We start from the raw sequence: 21243 nt of genomic DNA, 5'->3' as shown, positions 1-21243 counted from the left end.
AAAAAAAAAAAAAAATCAGGGGAACTTCCAGGGCATGTCTAAGAAAGTTGGGGAAGAGGATGAGAGAAACATAGCCCTAGCCCTATGTACACAGTCATATGCCATTCCCAAAGACATATATTTCTTGAACCTTTGTGGTGTAGAGTCAGATGACCTGGATCCAGGTCCTGGCAATGACTCTAACAGGCTATGTCTTTGGGTAAGAAACCCTTTATGATCCTCAGTTTTGACCTCTTTAAAGATAATGGTACTTAATTTTCAAGGTTATTGCGAAAATTAGAGATACCGCTGTGAAAGCACTTCATAAATGAAAAATCATTATGTAGTTACTGACATGCTGATAGTAATAAAGGGACTTTTGACATAACACCAAGAAATGAGTAATGAGAAACAATTCAGTTCAATACGAATGTGTGTTTATAAGCAAGAGATTGACAATGGAGCCGTGCATAGGAGGAAAGAAAGAAATCAAACGCCTCCTTCTTGCTTAATTTAGATGGACTTCAAATTCTCACACAAAAAGATATAATATTATCCTAAGTAATTTGATAATGAGTCAATATTCCCAAACATTTATAACCCACTTTGCTTAATATCGTGAGGGAGTTCCATGTAATAAAATCTTGCATGCAATAAAATCTTTTGCAATATTATTTTATGAATTGATATGCCAGGACAAATTATATCCCCTGTGACCTCCAATTAATCCCTAAAACACTTTTTTAGAATAAAGTATAAGAGTTTTTCATTTTAATTTTCAAAACACTTTACATCTAATACAATACATTAGGTTATAACTCAGCTGTGATCTCTGTGTTCTGATAACAAGATTAATTTTCCTGATGAGTTATCTGACTGGAGGATTAAGACTGCATCCCCAGAAGCTCTCAAGAGAGAAAAGACAACCATCTATCTGGGAGCTTTTCAGTTTGCTGAGGTGAAAACAGATGGACAAAGAAGACAATATTGAGATAAAATTGAGACAAATAATTAATGATGCTATCCTCTCAACACTCCTGAACATGTCCACAACAACTAAAAAAAGATTTGAAATAAAACAGATTCAAACAATAACTGTAAATAATGTGGCCACCTGGAGTACTGAAGAGAGCCCTACCTTCAGAGTCAGAAAAATGTGGACTTGAGTCCAGACTCTACCCCTTAACTAATTACCCTCCTGGGCTAAAAATGATCCCTTTGTGCTTCAATTTATTCTTTGATTAAATGAGGGTACTGATATCACAGCATGTTTGGGATAAGTGAGATAATGTAAATAAAGACGAGCAAATGTCAAATGCTATATTTATTAATCCAGTTTCTCATATTATCAGATTGCTTCTCATATTAACTGGCTCCATGATTAATAGGGATCCTAACCATAACTTGATGTGTTCTTTGACTTCTTTCCCTCAAGACATGAGCAACTGACCCTCAAAATGTATACAATCTTGGAAATTTTTAGAGGAGAGCTCGTTCCCTCACTCCTGGTTTTTATGAAGAAGAATTTTCCCTAAGCACACAACTGGCCTTTCTCTGTCCTTTTACTACCTTTTCCTCAGGGGAAGTAGAGGGACTAATTCATTTAATTGGTAAATTTGAGAAGAACCAACTGGGCATGCTCAGCTGGCTCAGCCTCACCTCCTAGGAGGTGTCTGCCCTCAGGGAGTGTGCTATTTGCTGTTTCCCCAACTTTCTGTTCTCTCCAATACTACATGGAAAAAGTGGGCAAATCTAGGGTTTAGATTTAGCCAATTCATTTGGCTAACAGACCTAGAGCTACGTCCTCCAGCCTGGCCTCTATAAACAGTAAGGCTGACCTGTTTCTTTCTTTCTTTTCTTTTTTCTTTTTAGACAAGGCAACTTTTGATTGACCTCACAGATTGCAAGAACCTTGTCAGTTTAAAATCCCTTATTTTTTTATTTTTTACACCTACAGCACCTGGTCTTCCTAGGTGGTCTCCCATCCAAGTACTAACTAGGCCTGACCCTGCTTAGCATCTGAGATCAGACGGGATCGGGCTTGTTCAGGGTAGCATGGCCGTAGACAAGCTGACCTGTTTCTGTTGTTTCAATCTTCAGAAGCCATGTAGAGAAGAGTGGTATTATTTGTTTATTGGAGGCCCTCTTAGAGACCCCACCATTATGTTGTGCAGACTGGCTAGCCTATGCAAAATTAGTTTTGTTTTTTTTTTAGAAGAGCTTCATTATAATATCAGTTGAAGACGTAACTTACTCATCTTCAGAAAGAAGGTCTTGTCTATCTACCAGGCACATGAAGTCTTCTCAAGAGTTTTCTCAGACAAGAGAGCCATGCCAGTGAACTGCCCATCGCAGGCACAGAGCGAGAACGCTCAGAACAGAGCACCCTCTCACCCGTGAGGCATTTCCAAACATGCCACAATGGTCACTGCACATTAGATTTGAGGGCCCTGTGCCCTGCAGGTGGCTGCCCAGGGCCAGCGTTCTCTGCAAAGGATCTAAACACTTCCACCCAGGTAAGGCCTCTCCCTTGCCCAGCCACGTTTCTTCAAACTTCTCTCTGGTTTAACTTCAAAACTCTGACAAAGTAAGAGGAAAGAGGAAGAGAAAGAAGAGAGGAAGAAGGAAGGGCTGGCTGAGCATCCCTGTCCAGTGATGTCTGCATCTCATATGCAACTCTCTCTCACGCTTACACCACGACCTTGCACAATGCTGCATTTCTGTACACCCACATCTGGCCCATCAGTCTGTGAGGGCTGGATCGCACCCTAGACTACACTGTAGCACTGATACCTAACTCAGGGCCTACCACGAATGGGAACTCATAAGTTTTGTGGTTGAACTGTGTCTCTAACTTATTTCTAATCAAATACTGCACAGATAAACAGTTTCTTCTCCAACTGAGAAGGCCACGCTCCCAGATCATGATCAACAAAAGAAACCTTTTTAGAAAACAGAGATACTTCAATGCAAAGATCAACAGCAGCCGCTGACATGTGGTTCTCCAAGCCAATCTAAACAGCTCACACATTTTCATTTTCCAGCATTCACTGAAAAGTCGGCTCCTTTAGAAGCATGCCCAGCTTTAAATGAATGTTTAAAAATTCATGGTAGAGCTTTGAAATGATGTCAGGTGGTATGGCAAAGACCTCTACTTGCATGGTTTTTTTAAAGAATGGGTTTTAAAAATATACCTCAAAGGAAAAATAATGGGTTAGAAAAGTCAGTCAGCTTAGGGAATTTTTTTCTCTAATAGAAGAAAACTTATCATATCACTTCGTTTAGTGCAATCTCTGCGTCTGTGACTTTGGTGCCCATCCCTAAGCTTCTGTCCCTGCTGTATCTACCATCCTCCCCTTTGTACCCCTTCACACCAGACCGAGGCAGCAGGTGTCCTGGCCCCTAACCTGTGTCCCTCAGTCATCCTGTACAATACCATAAAATTCATTTTCCTTAAACCACGATCCTGTTTATGAGGGAGGCCTAGAGCAAAATCATTGCTGATAGCATTTTATAGCAGGGAGAACCCTCAAAAATTACTTAATTCAATTCAACCTAAATGTATTAAATACAAAAATAGACACGGCCACACCTAATGCCCAGAAAAGTGAGGCAAGGCTCACAGGACTGGAGCTGATAGCAAAGCTTCAACCTCGGTGCCAGTGTCCCTTCTACTAAGCCGCGAATCTCTTAAATTCTTAAACAAACCTGACACCTATCCGACCTTTAAAATTGCCCCCAACTTAACTAACTCTTTACTTAACTAATACTTTAACACATACCATATATAGTTTTTTAATACTCTGGGTGGTTTTTTCTTTCTTTCTTTCCTTCTTTCTTTTTTTTTTTAAATGAAATCTTATGCAGAACCCAATTATATAAAAATGGATAAAAATTCTCTCTACCATGGTTGAAGCAGGGAAAAGGACCCTCACTTTTAGTCTACCCCTCCCCAAAACCCACTGAGACCCCTCTGTGATCCTTCAGGTATGGTTCTATCAAACAGACAACTCACTGGGTTCCCAATGCCCATTGCACTTGCCAGTGACTAAATCTCTGCCCCAGCCCCTTCCTTTCCTCGACCCACCTGCCTGCAATCATCCTTCAGCCTTCAATGCCTGGACAGTTGCCACCACCTCCAGGTAGCCCCTCTTGATCACACTGCTAGAGACTCTTGTCTCTCTTTTGCTCGAATTCTCTGAATTTGTAACCCTTCCTTTGTACCCAAACAGTCTGAAACATTTGTTATTCTCTTGCTCGTCCCCCGCCCCATCTTACAGTCCATATATGAGGGCAGCCCCTGTGGGTCCATCAAAGCAAGCTTCAAACATGAACTGCCACTCAGTTAAAGATTCAGCCCACCTCTTCACTTTCTTTCCTGACTTCCCTAATCTGGCTTTGTTTCTGCTCTTTCTTATTGCGCTTATTTTGAACTTTTGCTTCTGAACAAACTCACCGATAGGATTTGACTTGCTCTTCTTGAATTCTGCACTCTTCCCCCAGCGCTGCCTCCCATTTGTACTTTTACTCTTTCATTTTTGTCCTCTTGGGCTCTGGAGACTCTGCTAGAGGTGAGTGACTGCTGAAGAAAAAAATACAACCCCCCAACCCTGCCCGCCCGCCCTCATCCTGAACAGACTGACTATCACACTCCCCCTGGACCTGCCTCAGAAATGATAGGAAAACCAAGATTGCCTGGGTGCTTGTTTAAAATGCTGACCCTTAGGGTCTCACCCCTCACCTTTGGAGGTATGTGATTGACTCTGACACATTACAATGTTTAAGAACTCCCTGAGTTGGGGTGTTTCACACACCAGGCCTGGCATATCCAGAAGTCCATGGCCAACAGTCATTTCTGGGGGAGAATGGGCAGACAGAAATGTGGTCATCCAAAGAGCTGAATTTCTAGCAGTAAGAATGATAGAGAAAGTCCTTAGGGAGAAAGAGGACTAACCTGAATCACACTGGGGATTGGAGAGTGGCCCTTCCCCTGACTGGTCTACCAGCTATACCACAGTTCAATTAACCACCTGCTGCCTATTGTGTCTATGGGCTCCTGTACTGTTCAGATTGGTGGGTAAGTAAGGGAGTCTGAAATCAGACTGCCTGGGTTTGACTCCCAGGTCTATCATTTTCAGAGCTTCAGTCTCTTGAGCTTATTATGTAACACTGCTAAATTTTAGCTTCCTCTTCTATAAAATGGAGATAATAAAATGATCTCTCTTGTAGTGTTGTTGTGAGAATTAAATGATATTATCCAAATCAAGCATTTGGCAAGGCACCAGGCCCACGGTAAGGTTGTAATAAGCATTAGCTTTTCATTCTTATCATTAACATAATGCTTTCTTATTTATATGTGTGTCTCCCACTTCTGGACAAAGAACTCCACAGGCTTTCTACTTTCCCTCCCTTATAAAAATACTGTTAATAGATTATACCTCGCAGGATTGTGGCAGTGATGGAATAAGACAGTAGGTAAACAAACAAACAAAACAGAAACCAACTCACAGATACAGAGAACAAATTGATGGTCACCAGATGGGAAGGGGGTTAGGGGGTGGGTGAAAAGGGTGAAAGGAATTAAGAAGTATAAAATGCTAGTTATAAAAAGAGTCACAGGAATGTAAAGTACAGCATAAGGAATATAGTCAATAATATTGTAATGACTATGTGTGGTGTCAGATGGGTACCAGACTTATCAGGGGGATCACTTTGCAAGTTATATAAATGTCTAATCACTATGTTGTATATCTGAAACTAATATAATATTGTATGTCAACTCTAATAGGAAAATTAATTAATTTAAAAAAAGCTAGTCAGTGAAAAGAAGTCAGCAGTGGGTCTGGCACACTGTAGGCGCTCAGTAATGTTCAGTGAGTATTGAAGGGGCTGACCCTTGCCCTGAGCTCTAGGAACAGTAGGAGCTTCCCTTCACCAAGTCTAATACACTGCCACCTCCCTCCAGCCACCAGGCAGAGGAGCCTTTCAGGAGGACGGGGGCCAGGTTTAAGAGGTTTCTCCAGGGACCACACGGAGCAGCTGGCCAGAAAGCCTGTGTTGATTGGACATTTATGTCGATTATTTTATGATGAAAACTCGAGCTCTCTCACTGCAGTGCCAGAAAAACTCATCCTGAGTCGTGGTGCTTTTTTAATATCAAATACTTTAACTTTGATTTTCTTATGTAACCACAATGTGTAGACTTGCCAAAAATGTTAAAAATAGAAGACAATCAAAGAAATCAAAGAGAACATCTTTTTATAGTTTCTAAACCAACTTACACGGAAACAGTTACCCCACAAAAGCATAATGGGTGTCAATTTTTTCATTCATTTAGGGGAGTGGTTTTTGTTTTTCCTATTTTATTCTTTAGTTAGTTTTATTTATTTTTCCCACATTATTCTTTAATGACAAACGAGGGTGACGCTACTCTTCTTAAAAACAATAAAAACTACAGAGGAGAGAAAAAGCCCTTACAAGCCTCCAAAGGCCTGGGGAATTTGCCTGGGGAATTTGCCTGGGGAAGTGTACACTCAAGCAAAGTGTGGAAAACTGACTGCCTCTGCTGGTGCCCAGCTGAGCCAAACCCCTGCGGTGAGGACTTGCTTTATTTTTGGTCCAAGCATAGAGTCCAGGAAGCCACATCTACTGACTTCTTTTTCATTTGAGATTCTACATTCATCAGTATGCCTTGTTGAGAAAGTCTCCATTAGAGATTTCCTCTATTTGTTCCAAGAAAGAAGAGGAAAATCAGAAATACAGACTCACCATTCCTAAGAAAACACCTGCCCAGCAACTGACCAAAATAGGTGTTTGCCACCTCCTACTCTCTCTTTAAATTGCATTTTATTCTCCTCCCTGAAAGAAACCACAAAAAAGCAAGCAGCTCCCCAACTTTAGTGTTTGATTTTATATAAGTGCCAGATGACTCAAATTCCTCTTAGAAGTGTAGAAATCTATAAAAATACTGATAAGCATATAACCACAAACATTTCTTCCAACTTTAGTCAATTAAAAAAAAGTTCAAAGGCTTAATATAATTGAAGACGGAAAAATGGAATTCCACAAAGACAAGTAAGACTGTCATATTAAAAAAAAAAAAATCCACTTTAACACGTCTCAAACGCAGATCTTTATATAACTGATCAAGATAAAAACCATTTGCAAATATTTATATTTTAAATCACAAGATGGCTGTTCCCAGACTGTAGAAATTGAGAATAATTACACAATGAGCTGGTCCTAATTTCGTCTCCCCTGATTTGCTCTAAACCAGCGTGGCTTCTCAAAAAAGACAAAACCTGACAGACCAGGGCATTCTGTCCAAGAAGCCCTGATTTATTTCAGCTTTGAAAGGCCACTATACAAGGATTCTCATTTCTGTCGGGAATGCAATCCACACGACTGGGCTCGTGGTCCTAAATCAAATACACGTTTTTCTCATCTAGCAGAACGATCTTATGAACTCAGAGCTCAACCTGCGCAGGCGTCTGGGAGAGAGACAAGGGGGGAGGATGGGGTCGTGCTGGGACGCAGAGTAGCTCCATGTTGCTCCCGAGGCACCCGGCTAGCAGAAGGGCCCAGACAGGAAGGAGGCAGGGCCTTGGCCTTCAAGATGTCCAGTAAGAGAAGCTTTCCAAGTTGGCATCACAAGCAGAGATGGATCTGCTGCCTGGAGAGTTAGGTCCCTAAACTGGCCCAAATCAAGGTGGGCCTTGTGACTTCCCTGACTTCTGAAAGCGACGCAAGGACCTGAAGTTGGAAAGTAGGGACATAGGGCGATGGAATTCCAATCCCTTCTCCACTGAGGGGGCTGCCCAGATAGTCTAAGCTTTCGCCTGGGGTACCTGGCCTGAGAGCAGCCACAGACACTTGAAGCACTAATTGTTTGATTTTTTTTTTTTTTTTTTAAGATCAGTCTAGGTTTAAGATGCATTTAAATTTATAAAGCCACCTCAAATTGTGTGGGAAGGAGACAAAGTAAATCAGATAATAATTTGCATTTCCTCCAACCATATCCTAGTAAACGTAAGAGGGAACATTTAAGTACAAGGTGTTTTCTGATGAATAACGAAATAAATGCACACCTCTTTATTCCATGGCCTATGAGAAACTCCTGAGGATTTAGGATTTGGAAGAAATGATCCAAGTGGAGTTTCCTTAGTCCTTATTGGCCCAACCTACCTCTTCCCACTTTTTCATTCCTCTCATGAAGGCTGGCTGAATAAACCTTACCCAAGCCAGAAAACAAGTGAAGGCAGTGACAAGTTAGCATACTCTAGACTAGTTGCCATGACAGGTAGGGCATGAGCCTGCTGATTAGAACCTTCCTATCCTTTGTTATGAGACACACAGCTATTTCCTGTTCTGGGAAATTTTGGAGGGGCAAGGAAAAGGAAGAGAGGAAGGGAAGAGATATTCGTGACAAAATCTGACAAAGGCTGCTTTAGGAACCACAACTCTTCCTCTCAGGCAATAGCAAATAGTCCCTTCAAAATTAACTTTGAAATCTGGAGTGAAGCTTTTGAAAAGAAATCTAGTGTTCTGATATTGTAAAAAAAAATATGCATAACTTTTCCCTCAGCAAACCTACCTTTAAGGACCTAGCAAAAGACAATTATAGTGGACTATAGTGTATGGCTGACTTCGAGATGGACGCCAATGATCTCTGCCTCCTGGTATATATGGCCCTTGAATAATCCTCTCCATCTGAGTGAGGGCTGGACGGAAGGACTTACAGTGATAGAATACAGCAAAAGGGATTAGGTTATAAAAGACTGACTTCTGTCTTGTTCACATACTCTTTCACACTCTCTGCTTGCTCACTTTGATGTAGCCAGCTGCCAAGTGTGAGCTCTTCTACGGAAAGGCTTGCATGGCAAGGAACTGAAAATGGCTTCCGGTCAATAGCCAGTGAGGAATAAAGGCCATTGGGCCAATAGGCCACTAGGAACTGACTATTGCTAACCACCACCAAGTAAGCTGAGATCCTTCTCTAGTTGATCCTTGATATGACTGCAGCCCCTGCCTATACCTCCATTACAGCATTGTGTAGGACCCTGAACAGGAGAACTCAGCTAAGCTGTGCTCTGATTTCTCGCCCAGAGAAACTGTGAGAAACTGTGATTTCTCACCCAGAGAAATAACCATGTCGTTGTTTTTAAGCCACTAAGTTTGGGAGTATTTTGTTATTCAGCAAGACATAAATAATATGGCTTTTAAATATCATTGTTTATAATCACACACAAAAAAGGGAAAAACCTGAAAGTCCATTCAGAGGAAGCTACTTCTATCAAGGGTGGCACATCCATACAAGAAATATCAGGCAGCCCTCAAAATACAAGGAGGCCGATATAGCTATACTGACATGGAAAGAAGTCCATGAAAATGAAAATGTTGCAGAACAATGTGAGACTTCTAAAACATGGCAGATATCAAGATTTCTATTCCTGCAAATTTGAGACAAGCTCCTTACCCAGTGTTCCATTTCAGAAAATAACACCTGTAGGTATCCAGTTGCTACAGGCAAACAAACAAGAACAAAATAGAAAGAAGAGAGATCATTCTTGACTCTTCTCTTTTTCCTCAAACTGCTCATCCAAGCTCTCAGTAAATTATATAGTTTACCTTCAAATTGCCACCATAGCCTATACTTCTCATCACTTCCACAGTTACTCCTTTCATCCAAGCCACCATCCTGTCTGTCTTGGGCAGCTGCAATAGGTTTGACTTGTTACCCCGCTTCCACTTCTACTCCTCTACCATCTATTTCTAGACACTAGCCAGAGTGGTACTTAAAAAATATAAATGAGATCAGGCCAGTCCCCTCACCAAACCCTGTAAAGTCTTCCCATTATAATTAGAATAAAAATCAAAGTTGCTATGATGATTCACAAAGCCATGATCTATAGATCTGTTCCCTGGACACCTTTCTCTATAATTCTCCCTCTTACTTATCTGCTCTATCCCCATTGGCCTCTGTGATGTTTTATAATGCACCAAGTTCACTATCATTTGAGGGGTCTATTAGTTTGCTAGGGCTGCCATAGCAAAGTGCCACACAAGCTGGGTGGCTTAAATAATAGAAATTTATTGTCTCATGGTTTTGGAGTTTAAGAATCTGAAATCAAGATGTTGGCAGGGCAATTGGAGCTGGGAAAATATCTGTCCCATGCCTCTCTCCTTGTTTCTGGTGGTTTGCCAGCAATCTTCAGTGTTCCTTGGCTGGAAGACATATCACCCAATGGTGGTGTTCTCATCATGTGCATATCTGTCTCAAAATTTCCTCTTTTTATGAGGATACTAGTCTGCAGGGATTAGGGGTCTACCCTATTGCCATGAGATCTCATCTTAACTAATTATAACTGCAATGACCCTATTTCTAAATTAGGTCCCATTCTGAGTACTTGAGCTTAGGACTTATATATATATGAATTTCAGGGGGATGTACTTCAGCCCATAGCAATTGCTATTTCCTTTTCCTTGAAAGCTCTTTACTCAGTATGGTTGCCATAATGATACGCCTTGCAGTCATCCAACTTCCAAGGCACATAACTGACCAGGAGTCACAACTGCTGTGCTCTAAAATCTATCTCTGCATTTGGGCTGAAACCATGCTATCCACAACCTACTCCTGGTCAGTGACTGAGAATGACAGCAATACCAAGGCAAGTCCTTACCTGGGAGATAAAAGAATTTACCTGACAGGTATCTTTAGCTGGAGGACTTTCCTAGAGCCTTAACAAATTCTCTTAGAACAGCACAGCACTCTAGAATGCTTCCACTAAACCTTCCTTCCTCCCCTCTTTTCTTCACCTAAAGTCAGACTCACATCACAATCTGATGGCTCTTCCAGGCTCCCACAGGCTCCCTCCTCATTTTTCCTAGTAGTCGGAGCAGAGCGCTCAAAAGGACCCCATGCTTGGTTGAACACTGTACTGTGGCCATCTTAAAATTCTTAGTATGTTATTTTTGAACAAAGGGACCCACATTCTCATTTTGTACTGGACACTGGTCTTGCTGACAGGGGTTGCCTCAATACATCTCTTGCATCACTAATTCTTAGTGTCTGATTCTTGGAGGACCCACACTGACCCCAGATATCAACATGACTCTTCACCACATCATGTAAGCCTCTGGTCATCTCCTCAGAGAAGCTTCCTTTGCCATCCTAAATAAAGCACACACATCCCCTGCAACCCAGCCTCTTTCTATTTCTTGCTCCTATCATCCTGATTTAATGTTCTTCATAGCTCCCAATGATTTACTGTATATTTTAATTTATTGTTTGTATTGTCCTCCCCTTCATAAAATTAACTATACAAAGACTTTGTTTTGTTTATTTTTAAACCTCAGCACCTATAGTAAAGCCGGGCACATGACAGGTAGCCAATAAATCCTTTGTGAATAAATTAATTTATTCAAAATAAACGTCATACTAAACTTGCCCATATTCTCCTTCAGTTCCAAACATATATAAAATATAATCCAGCCTGACCATCTTGAAAATGTACTTCACAGACCTATAAAATATAACCTTTTAAAAATATAGGCTGGAAATGAATAGAGAATGCAAAGCCAAAGCAGTAGGCATGAGAGCAAAAGCTGCGTCACCAGAGGGGGCTGCATCTGGAGATGGCTGTTAGAAGCCTAGCACTGGGATTTTAATGACCAAATGAGGACAAGTAATATGGCCCTGGGCCCATGCAAGGTAGGAGACTGGAAATGACATTACTACATACGGTTAGAATTCTTGAAAACTTCTTGAATTCTTGAAAATATACTAGAAAAACTACACTGTTCTCCAGTAGCTCGGGGAGGAGGCAAGTAAGTCTGTATTCTGCCCCAGGTTCAGGGTGGAAAACATGCATATAGTGAAAGGAACATCTAGTGAAAAGTGTTGCCCAAATTTACATTATTTAGATTGTGAAAGAACCTCCGAACTGATAAATCACCATAAAAATGTTCCTGGACCAGAGAAAGCTCAGTAGAACTAGGAGATTGTGAAAGAGGCAATATTGAAATGATAATGGCTGAGAATTTAACAGAATTAAAGTAATACCTGTGTTCTTCATTTGAGATATCACAGATATCAAGCAAAAGAAATATACGCTCATACACATGTGCGCACACACCACACTCACACACCTGGGCACAGTATAGTAAACTTGCAGAAAACCAGAGCCAAAGAGAAAATCATGAAAGCAACTAGAGAGAAAAAGTTTACCAACCTAATAATGGCAATCAGATTAGCAGCGGACTTTTCATTCAAGACATAGAGGCCAGAAGATAATGGGATAACAAAAAATGGTAAAAGAAAATAACTATCAAATTAATATTCTGCTCAAAAAGTGCATGTGAAATAGACATATTTGTACAAAAAAAGAGAGAATATCCAATTCACAAAACACTCCCCCCCCAAAATTGAACAATAATATTTCAATAGGAAGTAAATAAACTAACAAAAAAGTAAGATAAATAATGATGAGCAAAGAAGATAATAAACATGATAGGAAATTTATAAACACCCTACTGTTTAAACAACAGTTTTAAGATTAATGGAGGGAGGAGTTATGAACAACTTGGAATTAACTAAACTATTAGATAGCAATAATATAGAAGGACAATTACTTATAATACTCTAAGGTCTTTGTGTTGTTCAGTAGGAGAATAGCACTTCTAAATAATTTTTTAAAAATTTAAAGCTAAGCATGCATATTGTAATTTTAGAGTGAGGAAGAAATGAAGTGTATAACTTCTAAAGTCATAGTAGAGGAGGAAAAAGAAAAAAAAAGAATCCTCAAATAAGACATGCAAAGACAAACAAACCCGGAAAGGACTTGCCACCAGCAGATCCTCAGTGAAGGAAATACTAAAGAATATAGTTCAAAAAAAAGTAAATGATCGCAGATGTAAAACATATAAGAGGAGATATAAGAAGGAATTGCAAAGATATAAAACACAAGATTCTGAAATATAAGAAAGAATTCAGAGGACAGAAAGTGGTAAACGAATAGATAACTCGATATAAGCATTGACTCTATAAAAGAAACAATGCCTCGTGGGATTTTTAAAAGAAAAAAATACATAGACTTAAAATACAGAAAAAGACTAGCATAGAATTTGGGGATGGCGGACACAGTGGGAAGGGTGTTGTTCAAAGGAAGGTAAAAGATATTGATTACTTTAGAATTGAGTAAGTGAAAGATACATGCTGTAACTACTAGGTTAACCACTAAAAGAATAAAAACAGTATATGTACTTTTTGGAGTGGTACAGAAGAAAAAGTGGAGGGAGACAAAAAATACCCAAGACAAGTAAAAAGAGAAAAAACAGAAACTATGGGACAAATAGGAAACACAAAGACTCTGGCAGACATGAATTAAAATATATCAGTAATGATAACATGTAAATCCACCAAATGTTCCAACTAAAAGACGGTAACAAACTCAGATGCCTCCTAGGCAGGCTAGGTCACATAAATGTGTAAACAGCAAGTATAGGAAAGCAATGGCTCAAATGAAATGGTAACTGGTGTTTCCTCAGGGTCAGGGAGACAAAAGAATATACTGGTGTCTGGGACAAACTGGTAAGAATGTCTGTCTGAAGAAGGTGTAGCTCTCACAGATTGTTGCCATGTGGGGATACAAACCAGTGTCAGGTATGTCAATAAAGCTGGAAAACATGATTTGGGGAGATAAAATCTGATTTTGGGGGAAAAAAATCTGCTTTGTGGGAAATCTGATTTTTAAACATAAAACAAAAGAAAAAATAAAAAACAACACAACCCTTGCAACATGAATGGTAGGGATGGCTTATATTAAAAAACCCCAGAGTGTTCTATACCCTGTAATTTCCACCCTGTTCAACCTTATCATTTGGCTGAAGAGACCTAACATTAAAGGATGGGAAAAACACTGAATAATCCAGACATAAAGTACATGGAACACCAGTGGTCATTTGAAACTCCAAATAATGTCTGGATGTTTGTTTCATCAGTTCTGCTTACACCAAGTCTCCTCTGGGACTTACTGGGCACTTGGGTTTATCTAGCTGTTAATAAAAATAGTGATGTTTAAAAAGCCTGAAAGGATAGAGAGGAGAAAGCAGAGAAGGTAAAAGAAGAATTAATGATATTCACCTCCTGTTACTCTGAGTCTGTTATTTGAGCCAGTCCTGGAATGTCAGTTCTTCCCCATGGCCTATGAGGTAACGTCCCACACGTTCGGCATGACTTCCAAGGTCTTTCAGACCCGGCCCAGCCCAACCCCTGCCTCCACACCTTTGCCCAGGCTCGTGCTCCTGCCAGGATGCCTTCGTCTTCCCCTCTGCACTTCAAACAAATCCACTCCCCAGTGAAGTGTTCTCTAAGGTTGCCTGAGGTTCCTGATGAAGTCCCTGTATGAAGAATGCATCAGATGGCTATTTTTAAACTTAGCTGAGCTCTGCAAAAATACATGTAATGAGACAAAGAAAATTGTGTTTATCATAATTCCAGAAGGCACGAGGGGTAAATGTGTTGGCCTAATGGGGCTGCTCCTGGCAAGGAATACAGCCATGGTGGAAACTGGACTCTTTCCTAGAGGGTCTTGTTTGTGGGCAGCTCCTGCCGAAGCTGTCTCATCCACTGGAAAGCATAGCTACAGTGCCTATGATCTAATCTCTTTATGGGGTGTACGTAAATATTTGAAGTCTTGAGAAAGATTATTGTCTCAAGAATACAAAAAACAAAATAAAAAATAACAAATGTTTAAGCAAATATCTACTCATACATGATGTTTACTTCTTAATTGTTAAATCTTATATTCAAAGATATTTTATTCTATATGAAAACGATCGGTAGTTTAAATTTTCTCACTTTTTAAGAACACACGACTGTATAACTCCTGAGGAATCAGAGCCAATCAAAACTGAGTGAGTTACTTATAGTCAATTTCAAATGCCAAATTATAAAAATGCTTTCCATTTCTTTCAGCAAAAACATTTCACGTTGGGTGTGGGAGCACATTGACATGTTCGGTATGCTTGTAGGCAGAAGGGGACCTAGGGCCTCGGAAAGTCATAAAGACTGGTCCTGCGTGCAGCTGGAGGGACAAGGAGAGCTGGTAGAATAGAAAACAATGAGGGGGACATGGCAGAGGATTGGTCACTGCTGAGGTGGTCCCTCCTCTGCTCCTACCTCTCATGAAATCATTAATGAAACTACAGACCCAGGAAAATGCTGATTTCCACTGTATTTCTTGTAGAAATGGAAAAAGATAAGGCTTGGAGTCCAGATTGGGTGAATGGAAGTAAGGAGGCTGCACAATTCAGGAGCAGGGACAGAAAAGCAAAATGGGGGCCAAAGCAGGGATGAGTGGGACAGAGAACAAAATGAGGGCCAGAGCAGGGGTGAAGGGCCATGCTAAACTCAGAGCCAGGAACTGGGGTTCAGACTAAGTTCTACCTAAGTCTTTGAGGAGCAAAGATGCTCCAGGTGAGAGATGTTACCTGTATTTCACAATGTATGAAACACACAACCTATCAAGGTTGTCTGGGGTGAAGGATGGGCTGAAAGAGAAGTGATCAAAGTCCTTTGCAAGGGTTTTCCTCTAGAGATTCACATTCATTAGGAGAAGGGAGAAGGGCTAATCAAATGCTGCACAGAGATCTTGATCCAACAAGGTCTCCCAGGGTTGCCATGGCAGCCTTCTGCATACCAGGTGGGAGCCGAGAAGGTAGTCTCTGTGCTTCTAGTTATAATGGTCCAATATTAAAAACAAAATGAAACAAAACAAAAACCCGGGTGGGGCAGGAAACCATAGGAAGTGAGCAAAGCCCAGGGGTGGGAAGCAATAAGCAGAGAGCAGACATAAGTCCATTATTTTGACCTTATTTCTACTTTAAATAAAAAGCATAAAGAACCTGAAAAATATTTGCTGTTACCCTCAACTTTGGAGTCACTCTAAGCCATCCAGTTTAAAGGGCTACCATAAAGTACCATAAAGGCTCCATGGGCAGCAGTCCCAGGATGATACCACTCTGCTTGTTCCACATTGTTCCTGCTGCATTTCAGGTCTGCCCACCTCCTCAACCATGCACCTGTCCTACATACTGCTTTGTGCGGCCCCCCCCCCACACACACACACAAGATCCCATGCATCCTGAGGCTTTTTCTGTAGGCGCTCATCTCCAGGCATCGGGCTGACCAGGGTACCAGCCAGTAAACTATATCTACACACCCAGGTCCAGGTAGCCACCTTGGATGGGTCAGCCTAGGACCCTGAGACATGACAGTGATCATTACACTTCAGTTAACAAAAGCTTGACTCAGTCTTTAACTCCAACTACACATGAACCACCTTGGAAAACTGGCCTTGCCACCTTTATTTTTAAACAGACCACTCATCTAAGCTCTAGACCAGCATTTTTCATTACCAGGTGAACAGTTTCAGTAAATGATGTCTCATTAGCATCCAGTCCACATATTGATAAAATATTAATAACAATAAGAGTCTTAGCAAATAGTTGTATATATCACTAAATCATTGCTATTAGCTATTGCTAATCATATGAGTGCAAACTCACTGAACTAATACTTGAGCGTCTTTACAATAAAAGGGTCAAAACCTACATTTAATTTGTCCACTCAGTATTCCTTGATCACCTGTTACCTCAGGTTGGGTTTGCTGTTGTGAACAAGACAGACATGATTCTCATCTTAATGAGCTTAGAGTCTGGTGCTGGAGAAGCCATTACACACACACACACACACACACACACACACACACACACACACGCACAATATACAGTAACAAATTGTACTTTATGCTAAGAATGAAAAGAGCAGTGCTCCAAGAGAAGACAAAAAGGCAAGAGCCACTTAAGGTGGTGGCCCAGGAATGCTTCTTTGAGGAAGACCCCTGGGCAGAGACCAGAGGGATCCAGCACAGCTTGTCAGAGTGGGAGGAACCTCCAGTGCATGAGGACTGGCAAGTGAGAAGGCCTGAGCTGGGCACGCTGAATATTTCTGAAATCCCTTACAACGCTACAGAAGCTTATTGTTTCTAGGTCTTTTCTTCGTTATCACTGTAGCTTTTTTGGATCCTTTTTTATACCATCATCTCAGATCCTAAGAAGTATGCCATATTTATCTGCAGAACTATCCACTGTCTCTCAGCTCCACACTTCCCCTCCTAGATTCTGCTCGGTATTGCCCCCTGGGGCTGGAGGTCTGCAAACAATTTCCCAGCCTCCCTTACCAATGGGTTTCCTATAATGTTGTAACCATGGAGCCAGAGGAGAGAGAACACCAGATCTTCCTGCATTTAGCTCCTCCAGTGAGCCAGCTGCTGTAGTAGCAAGCAGCAAGACTGGGTGATTCAGAACTTTCACCATATCATCTAACTCAGCTCAACATTCAGAAAGGCGGATATCATGGTGAACCACAAACACAATTTTTTACACAGAGATTCAAGATTGGCATCACATCTACAGCGGGTTCATGATACACTCATTGAGTAATACTGACTCAATTACATAGGAGATTCCTTTGCATACCAACAGAACACCATAACATTGTGGTCAGCATATGGGGAAGTGAGGCTTGCTTACACAATGTACATTTCCAGCCTGCGTGCCCACTTATCGCATGCTAGGGCTGATAGAAGGACTGGAATAGGGTTATCAACATCCGATGGCAGGAGCCCAGAATAGTTCCTACTTATTCTGAAAGGACTGGTAACTTACAGAGACTAATAGAGCCAGACGAGCCATTTCAAATGATGATGTCCCGTGGAGATTTTAGATAATCATGGTTCCCACCCTCGTTTTAGAAAATTTTGATGGTGCCACCAGGTTTTTTATCCAGCCCTTTTGGGCTTGTTTTCCAGCTTTTCTCTGCTGTTTCATACTCATACATATCTCTTTGCCTTAGCACAGCCTTTTGTCAAAAGTGTCCCTTTTCACTTCTCCTGGTCAGTCCTCTTTCACTTGTGGTTTTCTTCCCTTGTCATTTAAGCTTTTTCAGCTATGCACGGAAACCAACAGAAACTTTTTTGTGTGGGGGATTCCCTTGCTCCCAGGCAGTCTGAAAGCAGCAGGTGCCTCTGCAAAGGCTTCATTCTAGACCTTAGACCTATACCCAGCAGATACTAATCCTGGGCTCTCACTCTTAAAAACAGTGAAATGGTTTTAGGTCAAAACCAAGTATAGTGGGGATTAACTCTCTCATCTTGAACTCAAGCCACTCTTGCCTTGACATTTTCCAAGAACGCTAAGCTCATTTCTTTTGCCATGGGAAGAGAATGAATATGTTGCTGGTACAAAGGGTAGCTTAAATTGGGGGTGGTGAGGCACGCATTCCCCTAATCAGGTGATGAACCCAAACTTGAGTGGGGGGTGGAGGGGTGAAGGTTAGAGGATAGTTTGCAAGGTGCCAGAACTGCAAGTAAAAGCACACATTTCCCTGGCTGGAAACTGAGGCCCATGCCTTCAGTGAGCAAACAGGTATAGAAGACCCACTTTGCATCAGGGGAAGTTCTAGGTTCTGAGGAGACAAAGATGAATGAGACACAGTTCCTGCCCCAAAGATGCTCATGGTTTAGTGAGAGAGGTTTAGACACACATACACACAAACACGCACACACACACTACCACAATAACATTAAAAATACTGTCTTGAGTGTTTGAGGAATTACGAATTCGCTTAAAGAAGAAGCAACTAACAGTATTTCAGAGAGGAACTCAAGAAAAGTTTCCTGTAGGAGATGAGATTCAAACTTGGTCATTTAAAGATGAGTAGGAGTCTGTAGGGAGACAAGAGTGGGCAGAAGAAATGGTGTATGCAAAGGCATGTGGTGTGAAAGCACTTGATCCATTGGGGAAGAAGTTGCTGCTGCAGCTCAGGAATGAAAGTGAGGGGTGGGAAAGGAGGTCTGCAGAGGGTACCTGACTTGCTCTAACGTTCCCAAGTGAAATAGCTCCGAGGCCTACCTAACCAGGTTTCTTGATTCTCCTTCCAGTGCTTTTTTCACTGGACTGCAGTGCCTTTAGTCCCATTGAGATGTAGCCATGTGACACTAGAATCATTTTAAATAAATGCCATCAGATGCTGTGGGCAATGAGAAGCTCAAGGGGACACCAGATGGAAGCACAAAAAAGTGAATAAGAAGATAGATTATAACAACAATGAAAACAACCTGAACAAAAAGATTATTTATGAAGGCCTCAAATAATACGTCATACGGCCATTTTTTTTTTAATTTGAAAATAAAGTATATAAGGACAGAGGAAGATGATAATTATGATAATAATTGCAACAAATATTCCTAGTATTTTATACTTTTAAAATCCTCATATAAATATTATTTCATCATAAAAAAATAATTCTAAATATGGACAAAATTAATATGCAGTCTGTAACTAAAAAGAACAGGATATATTACTTATAACTATTCATTTGAGGCTATCACTGCTGTCAAAATATAAAACAGATGCCTTCATGCTGAGGGATTTGGCACCAATTCCACTTAAACCAGAAGGTTAGAAAATGAGAAAAGAGAAGTGTATTCATGCTGTTTATTAAGGAAATAAAATGTTTTGCTTTCAACTGTTGGGGGAGGGGCGTTGGGGCTTGGAAATTATGCAAGAGAACACAGCAACAAGCATGGAGAAAAGTGAAGCACACTTTTAGGGCATTTTAAGCCCCAGAATAATTTTGCCAGAATATGGCTTATTTTCTTTCCCAAAATAGTCACTGTCAATTAAATTGCTTAGTTTTGGAGAGTGAGGGAAAAGAGATATATCAGAATCAACCATTATTTTTCTATACTCTAGATTTGATAGATAATTCTTCATAGATCAATATACGTACTTTAATATTTTCTGAACACCTTTTATTTGGTATCACCACCTTTAGAGGTATATTTCAAACTTGTCTGAGATAGCTAAATTGAAAACAGTCTTCTCATTTTGTCCCAACTGAGATTGAAGGCCCTTGTGGTGAAGAAGAAAAATTTTACAAATGAGATTTGAAAGTAAGTCCAAGACATATTAAAAGCAAATTGTAAAGTATTTTTTGTAAAACTGAAAACCCTGTATATGCACGTATCTATTTGTGTATGTTTGCATGAGGAAAGAGAAAGGTGTGGAACAATAGAAGCCAGTCTGTGGAGGAAATGGGTGGAAGGAAGCGAGAAGGAAAATTAGGGGAGAGATTGTTAACTTTTTCTCATATATCTTCATAATGCTCACACATGTTACAAGGATCAGATAATGTCACACTTTTCCCTTAATTGAATAGAAAAAAAAATTGAAAAGAAAAATAGATCCCATGAGTTAAAAAACAAAACAAACAAACAAACAAAAACTTTAAGAAGTTGCTTCAATAAACATTCCCTGAGTAAAATATATCCCATAGCAAAGAAATGGTCTCTTAAGGCCCAGTCACCTGAGCCTTAAGAGCCAAATGCTGTCCAGCCAAATGCTGTCCAGCCAAATGCTGTCCAAATGATCCCTAAAGTGGAGATACCTGAAGATTTTCAGAAAAGTAATTCATCTAATATCTAGCACTGTAAATAAGCAGACAAATGGCATTCAACCATTGACCAAAACTATATTCGGAACTAGCAGCCACCAGGCATCTTGCTAACAAGCTTAGAACAATTCTTAATTTTATCTTGAGCAGAAGATAATTAACTCCAGTTTTTGACTGTTTAGGTTTAGTGGACTAAATTTCTAACATGAAAGTTACAAATAAAGGAAACTAAATGTAAAGCAAGCTTTCAGAGATGTGTCCCAGTATTCGGGGTCTGTGTGGAAAGAGCAGGGCTTTGGAACCAAGCAGTCATGGATTTAAATTCTGGCTCAGCTATTACTTGCTGCATGACCTTGGACATATCCCTCAATCTCAGTGGACTTCTGTTTTCTATGTGCAAAATGGGGATATGTATTACTTTCTTGCGAGTTGTTGAGAGAAAAGAGTAAGATTATATATTTAAGTCACTTAGCAGCCACACTGGCAAGCAATAGACATGCAAGAAAGGGGGCTGTTATTACTAAATCATTCCAACACTCATCGATTAAGAGTGGGACCTCTCATCTATGGTCATGAACCCTGAACAAGACGGATCCTGTCTGATCTCGGAAGCTAAGCAGGGTCGGGCCTGGTTAGTACTTGGATGGGAGACCACCTAGGAAGACCAGGTGCTGTAGACGTAAAAAAATAAGGGATTGTAAGTTGACAAGGTCCTTGCAACCTCTGAGGTCAACCAAGGGTTGCCTCAC

The 21243-nt window shown here is 40.6% G+C and overlaps 1 protein-coding gene and 2 pseudogenes across 2 annotated transcripts in view; 1 reads left to right on the top strand and 2 right to left on the bottom strand.

The window, feature by feature from the left end:
- MOB3B (MOB kinase activator 3B) overlaps positions 1 to 21243 on the bottom strand; it is a 182321-nt gene that overhangs the window by 131691 nt on the left and 29387 nt on the right. The window lies entirely within an intron of this gene.
- LOC111733694 lies at positions 1928 to 2046 on the bottom strand (annotated as a pseudogene).
- LOC111733692 lies at positions 21057 to 21174 on the top strand (annotated as a pseudogene).

This window comes from Pteropus vampyrus, unplaced genomic scaffold, assembly GCF_000151845.1.
Source record: "Pteropus vampyrus isolate Shadow unplaced genomic scaffold, Pvam_2.0 Scaffold619, whole genome shotgun sequence".
NCBI lineage: Eukaryota > Metazoa > Chordata > Mammalia > Chiroptera > Pteropodidae > Pteropus > Pteropus vampyrus.
The sequence above is the reverse complement of the archived record's forward strand: the minus strand, read 5'-3'. Positions and strand labels throughout refer to the sequence as shown.